Genomic DNA, 10,310 nt, shown 5'->3' on the forward strand with positions numbered 1-10,310 from the left:
GCCAGAATTTTATTGAGGATTTTTGCATCTAGGTTCATTAGAGATATTGGTCTGTAGTTTTCTTTCTTTGAAGTGTCTTTGTCTGGTTTAGGTATCAGGGTGATGTTGGCCTCGTAGAATGAATTTGGAAGTTCTCCCTCTTTTTCTATTTCCTGAAGTAGCTTGAAAAGTATTGGTATTAGTTCCTCTTTAAAGGTTTTGTGAAACTCTGCTGTATACATAAGGTAGAATTTATATATTCAGAAAACTTCAAGCAGAGGCACAAATACCTTGGAAAAGTATTACTATGGAAATCAAATCACTAGAGTTTCCAATCAAAACTTGGTACCCACCCTGAGAAACAGTGATATGGGATCTCTCATAATCAAAGAAAATGTATTTCATGAGATATAAAGGGGCTGTGGGGTACAGATTTATTAGCAAGGATGAAAGGAAATGCTGCTCTCTACCTGTGACAGTATTTGAAATTATTGGAGAGTTTTGAATGATTCTAATTAATATTTGCTGGCAGAGCAGACAATAAATAAATAATAAACATGTTGTAACATTTAAGTCTAAGTGTGTATTGGCATGAAGATTCAGGTATAGGGATCAGTCAAGACAACACGGTAGTAAAAGTTAATCATTATCAGATTGTAGGATCAGTTCTAATAGCAACACTGCAGCAACAGAATCAAGAGAAACAAAATAACAGAAAAGTCAGATAAATGTATTTATGTGGGTTTGTCTCTGTGTCTTCTATTCTATTCCATTGGTTTTCATGTCTGTTTTGGTACCAATACCTTGCTGTTTTTGTTGCTATAGCTCAGTAATATAATTTAAGGTCTGGTACTGTAATGCCTCCAGCAACACTCTTTTTGCTCATAATTGCTTTGACTAATTGGTTTCTTGTTTTTTTCAAGTAAATTTTAGAACTGCTTTTTCTAGTTTGTGAAGAATTTCATTGGTATTTTGATGGGGATTACATTGAATCTGTATATTGCTTTTGGTAGTACAGCCATTTTGACCACTTTAATTCTGCCTATCCAAGAACATGGGAGGTCTTTCCATCTTCTAAGGCCTTTTTCAATTTATATCTTCAGTGCTCTATAATTTTCATTGTAGAAGTCCTTCACACCCTTCATTAGATTAATTCCCAAGTATTTTTTGAGGTTATTGTGAATTGGACAGTTTTCATAATTTCTTTTTCAAAAATATGAAAGGCTTCACAAATTTGCAAGTCATTCTTGTGCAAGAACCATGCTAATCTTCTTTGTATTGTTCCAATTTTAATATATGTGCTGCCAAAGTGAGCACTACACCTTCCCTTCTTATTGACTACAGGTATATTTGCTTTCTTCCAAATTAAAATTCTGCCATCTGCTGTTTATTTTCCTGTAGATCAAGTAAAAGTAGTTTTTGGAAATCAAAAATAATTTATTCACAAAATTACTTATTTCTCAACTGAACTGAAAGTTTTTAAAAAGACCCTAGGAACACAAACATATATAAAGCAAAGAAAGGAAAGCTTCTCCCTTCTACATGAGCTATTCTTTCACTTTGAAATACCCTCCTATGCCTAGAGTGGCCAACTCCAGTCATCTCCAAAACTTCCTACAAATGTTTGCTGCTTCCAGGAATCTTTGCCTCTGTCACACCCTTTATCATGGTATCTTGAAATTATGTGATAGCCCCTCCCCCATCTAAGCCAAGAACTTCTTGAGGACAGGGACTGTATCTTTAATCTCAATAGCCCCAAACCCTAAAATATAGAAGTAAAGGATTTAAGCATTTTATTGAATTGATGAGCTAAATTTTCATCTCTAGAGCAGAGTTTCTCAATCTATATCCCAAAGAATATCTGATTTTCTGGAAATATCAAGCCTCATTAGAAAGATTGTTTGAGTCACTATCAGAGGAATATTACAAAACTGTGCATTACAGTCCAGTATAAAGCAATCTCTTTACTATTGCTAACACCTATTTGACAATGTTTTCTTTTCTTTTTAACCTTTGTTGAATCTCATCTTTATTTTTTTTGGGGGGGGGAAATAAAATAATTTCCTAATTTTATTTATTTACTTTAATTGCTTTTATTTTTTAAATACATGGCAGCAGAATGCATCACAATTCTTATTACACATATAGAATACAATTTTTTCATATCTCTGTGTATAAAGTATGTTCACACCAATTCATGTCTTCATACCTTTAGTTTGGATAATGGTGTCCATCACATTCCACCATCATTGCTAACCCCCGGCCCCCTCCTTTCCCCTCCCACCCCTCTGCCCTATCTAGAGTTCATCTCTTCCTCCCATTCTCCCTCTCCCTACCCCACTATGAGTTAGTCAGCTTATATCAAAGAAAACATTCGCCATTTGTTATTTTTGAGATTGGCTAACTTCACTTAGCATTATCTTCTCCAACTGCATCCATTTATCTGCAAATGCCATGATTTTATTCTCTTTTATTGCTGAGTAATATTCCATTGTGTATATATGCCACATCTTTTAATCCACTCATCTACTAAAGGGCATTTAAGTTGGTTCCACAGTTTAGCTACTGTGAATTGTGCTGCTCTAAACATTGATGTGGCTGTGTCCCCATAGTATGCTGTTTTTAAGTCCTTTGGGTATAGAGGAAGGAGAGGGGACAATGCTTTTTCATAGCAGATATTCACATTTGGAGAATTAGAGTAGCAGAGAGACATCTCTCAGTGCTTTCCAATAACATGGAAGGTTTCTTCATGCTATATAAACTCTCTTGGTTCTCTTTTATTTAGTGTCAGAATTCCAGACATCAATACAGGCACTCCTCTCCACTTGGGTCACTGGGGAAATGGGCTTTGAGTTAGAAGAGATAGGTTCAAATTAATTTTGATTGCCTATTCCTAATTGGCCCCTGTGTTTCCTCCTACTATAAGATGAAAGATATTAATCTTACATGCTAGAAAGCTAATACAAAATGTATTCTTAGTTGAAATAATAATCCTGGGACCCTAATGCACTTTTCCAAGTTCTTTTTTACTCTGGTTCCACTTTAATTGCGAATTAAAGGTATTTAAAAATATAGACAAAATATAATTCAGAAATTTTGTGTAGAAACAAAAGTTTTATCCTGGTCTACATGGATTATTTTTGGCATCATAAGACACTAAATCAACCACATGTTGAAAGAGCAAAACTGAAGAGAAAGAAATAATATTGCTTGCAACATGCATTACCTACCTACCTCTAACCATGAGGCTTATAAAAACCTAATGAGGCACATAGAAATTCTAATGAGAATATGATTTTTATAGTACACATAAGAAAAGCGTTTTAAAATATAAATTTTTAAATTCTGAATTTCAATTCTACTTCAGAGATCAATATATTACATAGGCCATATTCTTATAATTAATAAAAACTATCAGGAAAACCATGAAATTTTAATCAAAATATGCTGCAAAACAGAGTTATAATCTCCTTAATAGAAGCAAAGTACCTGATTCTGAGCGAATGCTGCAGCTTGCCAGTAGCGCATGCCCAGTATGAAAGGGGCACCCTGTGCGCTACTAAGTAACATGGACTCAGAGGAGACACCATGTGGTTCTTCAAGAGAAACTTGAACTTCAGATTTCTGTATGCATCTCCTGAATTTTAAATATTGACTCAATTTATATAAATTTATATATACTAAATGTATCCATGAGATTTAAAAAAAGGTTTCAACATTTGCTACTATTCTACTCAAGATTTGTTCACCTAAGTTAATGTTAAAACAAATGTATTTCAACTGTTTTGGAAATAAAGGTGATGGATGTATGCCTTGTTTTGTATTGCCTGAAAACAGTTTTGCTGCCATTGACGTGTCCTTGCAAAAGACAGAATGGGGGGAAGGAGTTTCACTCCTGAATTCTTAACATTTAGATAAGCAACATTTTCTAGAATAGTTGCATATTTTTCATCCTGCTGTTGTATAGACTGTTGGTTTTGTACTAAGTAATGGATTATAAATTTTAGAAATTCAAAAAAATATTCCACAGGATGCACTAATTAGTTTATTTAAATGATAGTATTCAATTTTTATTCTAAGCATTTCAGTTGAATTCACTTCCTGTAGAAATCCTTAGCTACATCTACCTTAATCAGTGGTGTGTTTTTGTCACTAACACAGGGGTGAAATGTTACAGTTCTATTCTAATAGAAGTGGCACCACTTCTCCCTGGCCATAGGCACAGGTATAATGCAGAGGGGTTCTATAAAAGTAAGGAGATTTGTTAGGAATTCACAGAGCATCCTCTCAAAACATATGACTATTCATGCCATTGTAAACATCAAATAGCATGTAATTCCTCTCCCTTAAATCCAATAATTTTCTTTTGAAGAAACTATATTTGTTATCTGTTATAACTTATTAAGTTAATGAATAAACAGCCTATTTTCTATTGATTTACTTTTTGTTGTTGTTGTTGTTACTGATGGGAGTTGATCTCAGGCACATATTTTGAGGAAGGGTCTCACTTAGTTGTCCAGAAGGCCTTGAACTTGCAATCCTCTGCTGCAGTTTCCCAAGTCACTGGGATTCCAGATAAGCACAACTAGAACTGATCTTACTGGCTTTTGATTTTTGTTTTGTTTTGTTTTGTTTTTGTTGTGCCAGGGTTGGAATACGGAGTCTGAAGCCTGCTAGGTAGGGGCTCTACATTGAGCCACATCCTCAATCCAGAGCTTCCCATTTGAATAGAAAGAGCATAGTCTTTGGATTTAGCTCTTACTGAATTTGAATTCTACCTTAAGCTCTGTTGCATACCAGCTAACCCTTAGTCCTTCTGTGCCTTATTTTCCTCACCAATAAAATGAGGATTAAAATTAGTAGCTACCTCCCAAGACACCACTGTGATACTTGAAAGAGAATCTACACAAAGTATCTGAACAGTTTCTAGCATAAAGAAGAACTCAATATGTTAGCTATTATAATTATTACTTTTACTGCTAGTTAACAAAGACAGAATTTCAATTAATAAAATAATAAAATTATATCAATTTTGCATAGCTCTTTTAAGGACTCTGTTTTTCAAAGTCTTAGATATTCTTTTTGCTAACATTTTAATATCACTGACATTAGAATGCTACTAATAATTCGTGAAGTATTACACATTGTAATTAGCAGCACTTAAAATGTTTCTTCAAACACAAAATAAAGGACCATCACACAATCCATGTGCCCTACCTTATTAAGTAAAATGTAATATCAAAAAAAAAAAAAGACTCTATTACAGTCCTAGTCATTTGGACTTCACATCTTCACATTTAAAGAAATTTTAGTTCTTAAAAGTACTATGGGTAAAGAGGGCTGAGTAACTGTTAGAGTCTGTAAACAAGTCAGGATGGCGCCTGGCCAATGTTAGAGTCTGTAAACAAGTCTGGATGGCGCCTGGCATTTTGCCAGAGGGAGTGGTTTGTGAAGTAACACCAGCGAGCCATTAAGTGTGGAGATTCCTTATTGGTTGACTGCTGTATCGAGTTTATGTTAATTAGATAAACTGTGTGGAATGTATATATACTCGTCCTGTCCTACAATAAACGGCTCCCACTCCTGCTGTATCAATGTACACAAGTTGCTCGTCACCCCCTGGTTATTTTGCTGCAGCCGGACTACGGCAAGTAACAACATAAAGATCTAATTAAAAGCAAAACTATCACTTTTTTAAAGAAACTTAAAGCCAAAGGAAATGTATGTTTCAAATGAATTAGTATGTCTCACTTTAATCAATATATATAGGCTGCATGTAAATTTTAAGTATTTCCATCATTTAATCAGTGTAAGTATGGTGTTAATTTTTCAAAACGACAGTTTATAATATCCTACCTCTAGAAGTGCTTTGTTTGAAAAGAGGAAGGAAAGACTTCACTTGAAATTGAGTCCTATCACTTTCAATTCTAAATCTCTGGATAAGGAAACATGAAGATTTTGAGGATGGAGGGTCCTGAGATATACAGTAAAATATGTCGATTACATGGTAGGTATTCAGGTTGTGAGTGGTGAGAATAGAAATGTACAGTTGAGGAGTTTAGTTTTTTAAACAAAACTTTTATAAAGTAAAGCAATACTTTTGCAACAGTAATAATCTTTTATACTTGCTCTCATATTTTTATAACGATACAACTAAAACAAAATGATAAATCTACAATTGCCTCTTATGTCATAAATCTATATGCAATTTTATATATATGTATATGTAGAACACGTATATGTAGAAAAATCTGCAAGCACAGGTGAAAAGAATCCCTTCACTTTTGAAGAGACTAAAAGTTGGCAGAAGACAGCAATACACAAACACACACATACAAATTAATAGAAAGTGAGAAAATTTCATCTGTATGAGACTCATATCCCTGCCCTTCCCAAGGATTGTTATAAACAATAAGTTCTTTTTGTTGCCAAATAAATTACTGTATGAATATACTAAATTTTTTATATATTTATCAGTTGATAAGCATTTCGATTTTTTTCCACCTTTTGGCTATGCTGACTAGTGCTGTTACAAGCATTTATGTATACCTTTCTCGTAGGTATGTGTTCAGTTCTCTTGATTATAGACCTAGGAGAACGGCTAAATCATATGGTAACTCCATGTTACCTTTTGAGAAGCTAATGGTGTGTTTTCCAAAGTGGCTGCAGATAGTTTACATTCCCACCTTCATTGTATGAGGGTTCTAATTTCTTCACATCTTCAGCATTTATTATTTCTCTTTTGAATTACAGCTATTGAAGTGGAAGTGAAGTTCTGCTTTATTATTATTTTTGGCATGATATTTGTTACCATTTATTATTCAACTGCTTTCCTAGCAATGGAAAGAACATCAAAAAGATCTCTCCATCCCAAACCAAGGCGATTTGCACTTACTTTCCTGATGATTGTGTTGAGCTTCTTTTCATGTGCTAACCAGCCACATGTTACAATGGGTTTTGCTTCTCAAAAAACTTTGGATACATCAGAAACATTTTCAAAACTCAAGTATATTTTTCAGTCCTGAGGCAATTACTTCAATGTGATCTTTTCTTGCTTTCTATAACACACTATCTCTATCTTGATATTTTGCTCAAGTGCAGTACATAGTGTGACAGCCTAAGCTCAACAAAACACATGGAAGATGTGAAGAACCTTTAGAATAATGCTATAGTGTTTTTTCTAACTCTTTTAGCTGCAGAGTGCCATGAGCAATTATGATCTGAGTTGTTCCTCTTTGGTGGCACTTTCATTTCTTTTGAATTCTTTTTTGCCCAGTTCTTCAGGTATTTGTGATCAGAAACATTTGAAACTTGCCAAATTTCCTGCAAGATCCTTCTGCTCAGCCTAAGAACTTGTTGTCTTCTCATGAACTGCTTTAGCTTTAGCATCATTGGAGGTAAGCAGGAAGTGGCCATCTCTGGCACACAAGGTGGTCCACCCCTGTACACAAAGCTCTTACCAGAACTTTTACAAATATTATACAAATCACAGTTTAAGAAAGAAAGGTAGATAGATGAATGTGGAATTTTACCCAAACTAACCATGTGGTAGGCTAAAAAGGCAAAAACTCAAAATACGTCAAATAATGAATTAATATAGTATATTTCTGATGTCAATGAAATTAAATAGAAACAAAAAGGGGAAATTGCCAAATACTTCCTGGGGAAAAAAAAGAAAAAAAAACTTCCTGGGCAAAATTGTTTTGGGCAGGTGTTGCTTAGTGTAATCTGCCTGATGTGGTGACAAAATTGAAAAACCACGACGTGCTTGGTGCTTTGGAAAGTGTGAAAACTTCCAGTGAACTCTATTCCACTCTTTCAGAAGTGAAGATCACGAACTGTATGTTAAATGTATACATTAAAAATAAACTCTTCTGCTTAATTTGATGAGTTAAATGGCTTTTAGACAGTGAATCAGTGGCTCTCTAGGGAATTATAAGTGGCTGGGAAACCGGCTAAAGTTGTGTTTTGTTTTGCTGCTCATTAAGAGGGCCTTGATACTAGACTCCAGGTTCTGAGGCATCTGTGGGATATAAAAGCCAAGCAACCTGGTGAAAGGAGAGGTGCCCTCCCTCCTGCGCTGTGCCTCGGGTCATAACCTGGATGGTGCAGACTTCTTCCCTATGATACCTGCATCCCCCCGGGGTTGGTCTCTTGCCCTTGGGTCCCTGACCTTCCAGAACCCATTACCTGTTCTTTTGGTCTATGTCATCGGCCCGACTTTTCCCACGAGAGAGGAGATCCCTCACTAGGGCTACATCTCCATCCCTTGCAGCCCTGTGGATCCTGTGACAGGCTTGTATCTAATAACCTTACCTCCCAAGCCAAAGGTACTAAACTCTTTCCAAGCAGAGTTCATCATCGGTGTCAGAAGCCCCTTCCCTCACCCGGACTTCTCGCTGCCTCCGGAACTCAGTGCTGGGATTTACAGATTGCTTAACCTAGTCTCCCCACAGCGTCCAAAACCGGTCTCTTGACTGTTAGATATCAGTCAACTGCACTAACTGTCGTTGCCAAGCAACACTGTTAAACACTTGAGAGCGCCACCGCCGCCGAGATCCACCCGGCCTGCCGCATGCGCTCCAGCCAGCGCTTGGCTCCTTTGCCCAGAAGTAAGCGGAGGTGTGGGACACAGTTCCGGAGGCATCGTTGAAGTAGAGCCGGACGCCTCCAAGTCCCAGCAGATTGCCCGGTAGTAGAAGGAGAGCTTGCCCCGTGGCAGAGGTGGAGCTGGATGAAGCTTAAGCCTCCTGGTGCCAGATCAAAAATCACTGAGCGTGGTGCAGGGAGACGACCTTCCTGAGCTCCTGGAAGGTCAGACAGGCCAGATCCCTAGGCCCCGGGTCTCTGCGGGTTCCAGGGGCATGTCTAGGTGTCAGACAGAGCAGGACACTTTAGGGCCTGCTCTTGGTCGGTCAGCTCCTAACATTCGCTCTTCCTAGGTTCCTAGGCTCTAGCCTCCTAGGCATCCCAGAGTCACTGCTAGCGATACTCCATCCACATCTCACTCCCTGTGCCAGGGCTGTCCCTCAGAGGCCAACAAAGAGGCTCTGTCAGTTCAGCTGTCCCTCCACCCAGGTGATACCTGCTCCCAGGCAGGGATGCCCTTTCCAAGTTGCAGCCCCCTCCCTCCCTGAGGGGTAGGGACAAGGTTCAATCTGGGCTAGAGCAGCACCCCTGCTACCTTCCAGATGCCAGAGGCCCAGGACTGGGCTCAAAGTAGGCAGGAACTTCCGGATGCTTAATACCTGGTGTTATGGTTTTGGATATGCGGTGTCCTAAAAGCTCAGGTGTGAGACAATACAAGAAAGTTCAGAGGTAAGATTATTATATCATGGGAGTGGTAACCTAATCAGTGGATTAAGCCACTGATAGGACTAACTGAGTGGTAGCTGTAGGCAGGTAGGGTATGATGACTGGGGGAGGGGGGTGCATTTAGGGTTTATATATTTTTCCTGTTGAGGAAGCTGCTTTCATGGCTGTCACATCCTGAGCAGCTTTCCTTCCGCAAGCAGTTCCAGCACATATTATGCTTCATCTTGTGCCCAGTGCTGTGCAGTCAGCACTGTACCTCCAAAACCCTTATCCAAAATAAACTTTTCCTTCTCTAGGTTATTCTTGTCAGTTATATTGGTCACAGAGTTGCAAGATCTGACTAAACACCTGATCTCCAAGAAAACTCCCTTAAAATAATCTCTTTTAATCTCCTATCCCTCTTGTTTCTTCCCCTTCCACATCCCCCCTCAATTACTGCATGTGTTAAACTCCCCTGGGGCCCAACAGGTCTCCAGGGGAGTTTAACACATGCAGTAATTGAGGCTATTTTCACAATTTTGCAATGAGGCAACATATCAACAGGTGCAAACCTTTGAGGAGAAACCAGAGCATATTCTCCAGATGAAATGAAAATACATTTCTACATGTTTCCTTCCCTCCTCTTCAGCCCAGCTTTACATTTCTTTTTTCTTTACTTTTATTTCCTCTGTTAAATCAAATCGTTAATGAACTCATTATTTATTGTGGATCATGGTGGCATGACATAATTTAGGAAAGACTTTTTTTTTTCTTTCTTTTTTTTTTTAACTTTTGCTGTTAATTTAGTATTTGGGATTAAACATAAGGGCACTTTAGTACTAAGCTGCATTCCCAGTTCTATTTTTTTTTTTTTTTTTCGAGACAGGTATTGAGGCTGGCCTTAAACTTGCTAATTCTCCTGCCTCAGCGTCCTGAGTTGCTGGGAATACAGGCCTATATGCCTGAACCTGGTCAGAATGTGGCTGTTTCTTTTCTCCTTTCACTCTTTTTTTTTTTTTTTTAGTACTGATGTATTG

The 10,310-nt window shown here is 37.6% G+C and overlaps 1 protein-coding gene, 1 non-coding gene and 1 pseudogene across 2 annotated transcripts in view; all 3 read right to left on the reverse strand.

The window, feature by feature from the left end:
- The window catches only part of Ccdc6 (coiled-coil domain containing 6), a 272,197-nt gene that overhangs the window by 76,015 nt on the left and 185,872 nt on the right, over positions 1 to 10,310 (reverse strand). The window lies entirely within an intron of this gene.
- Positions 1,190 to 1,296, reverse strand: LOC125620163. Its single transcript, XR_007351745.1, has one exon. It is a non-coding gene; the product is annotated as a U6 spliceosomal RNA (small nuclear RNA).
- On the reverse strand, positions 6,415 to 8,284 carry LOC125619989 (annotated as a pseudogene).

This window comes from Marmota marmota, unplaced genomic scaffold (assembly GCF_001458135.2).
Source record: "Marmota marmota marmota unplaced genomic scaffold, marMar, whole genome shotgun sequence".
NCBI classification, from domain to species: domain Eukaryota; kingdom Metazoa; phylum Chordata; class Mammalia; order Rodentia; family Sciuridae; genus Marmota; species Marmota marmota.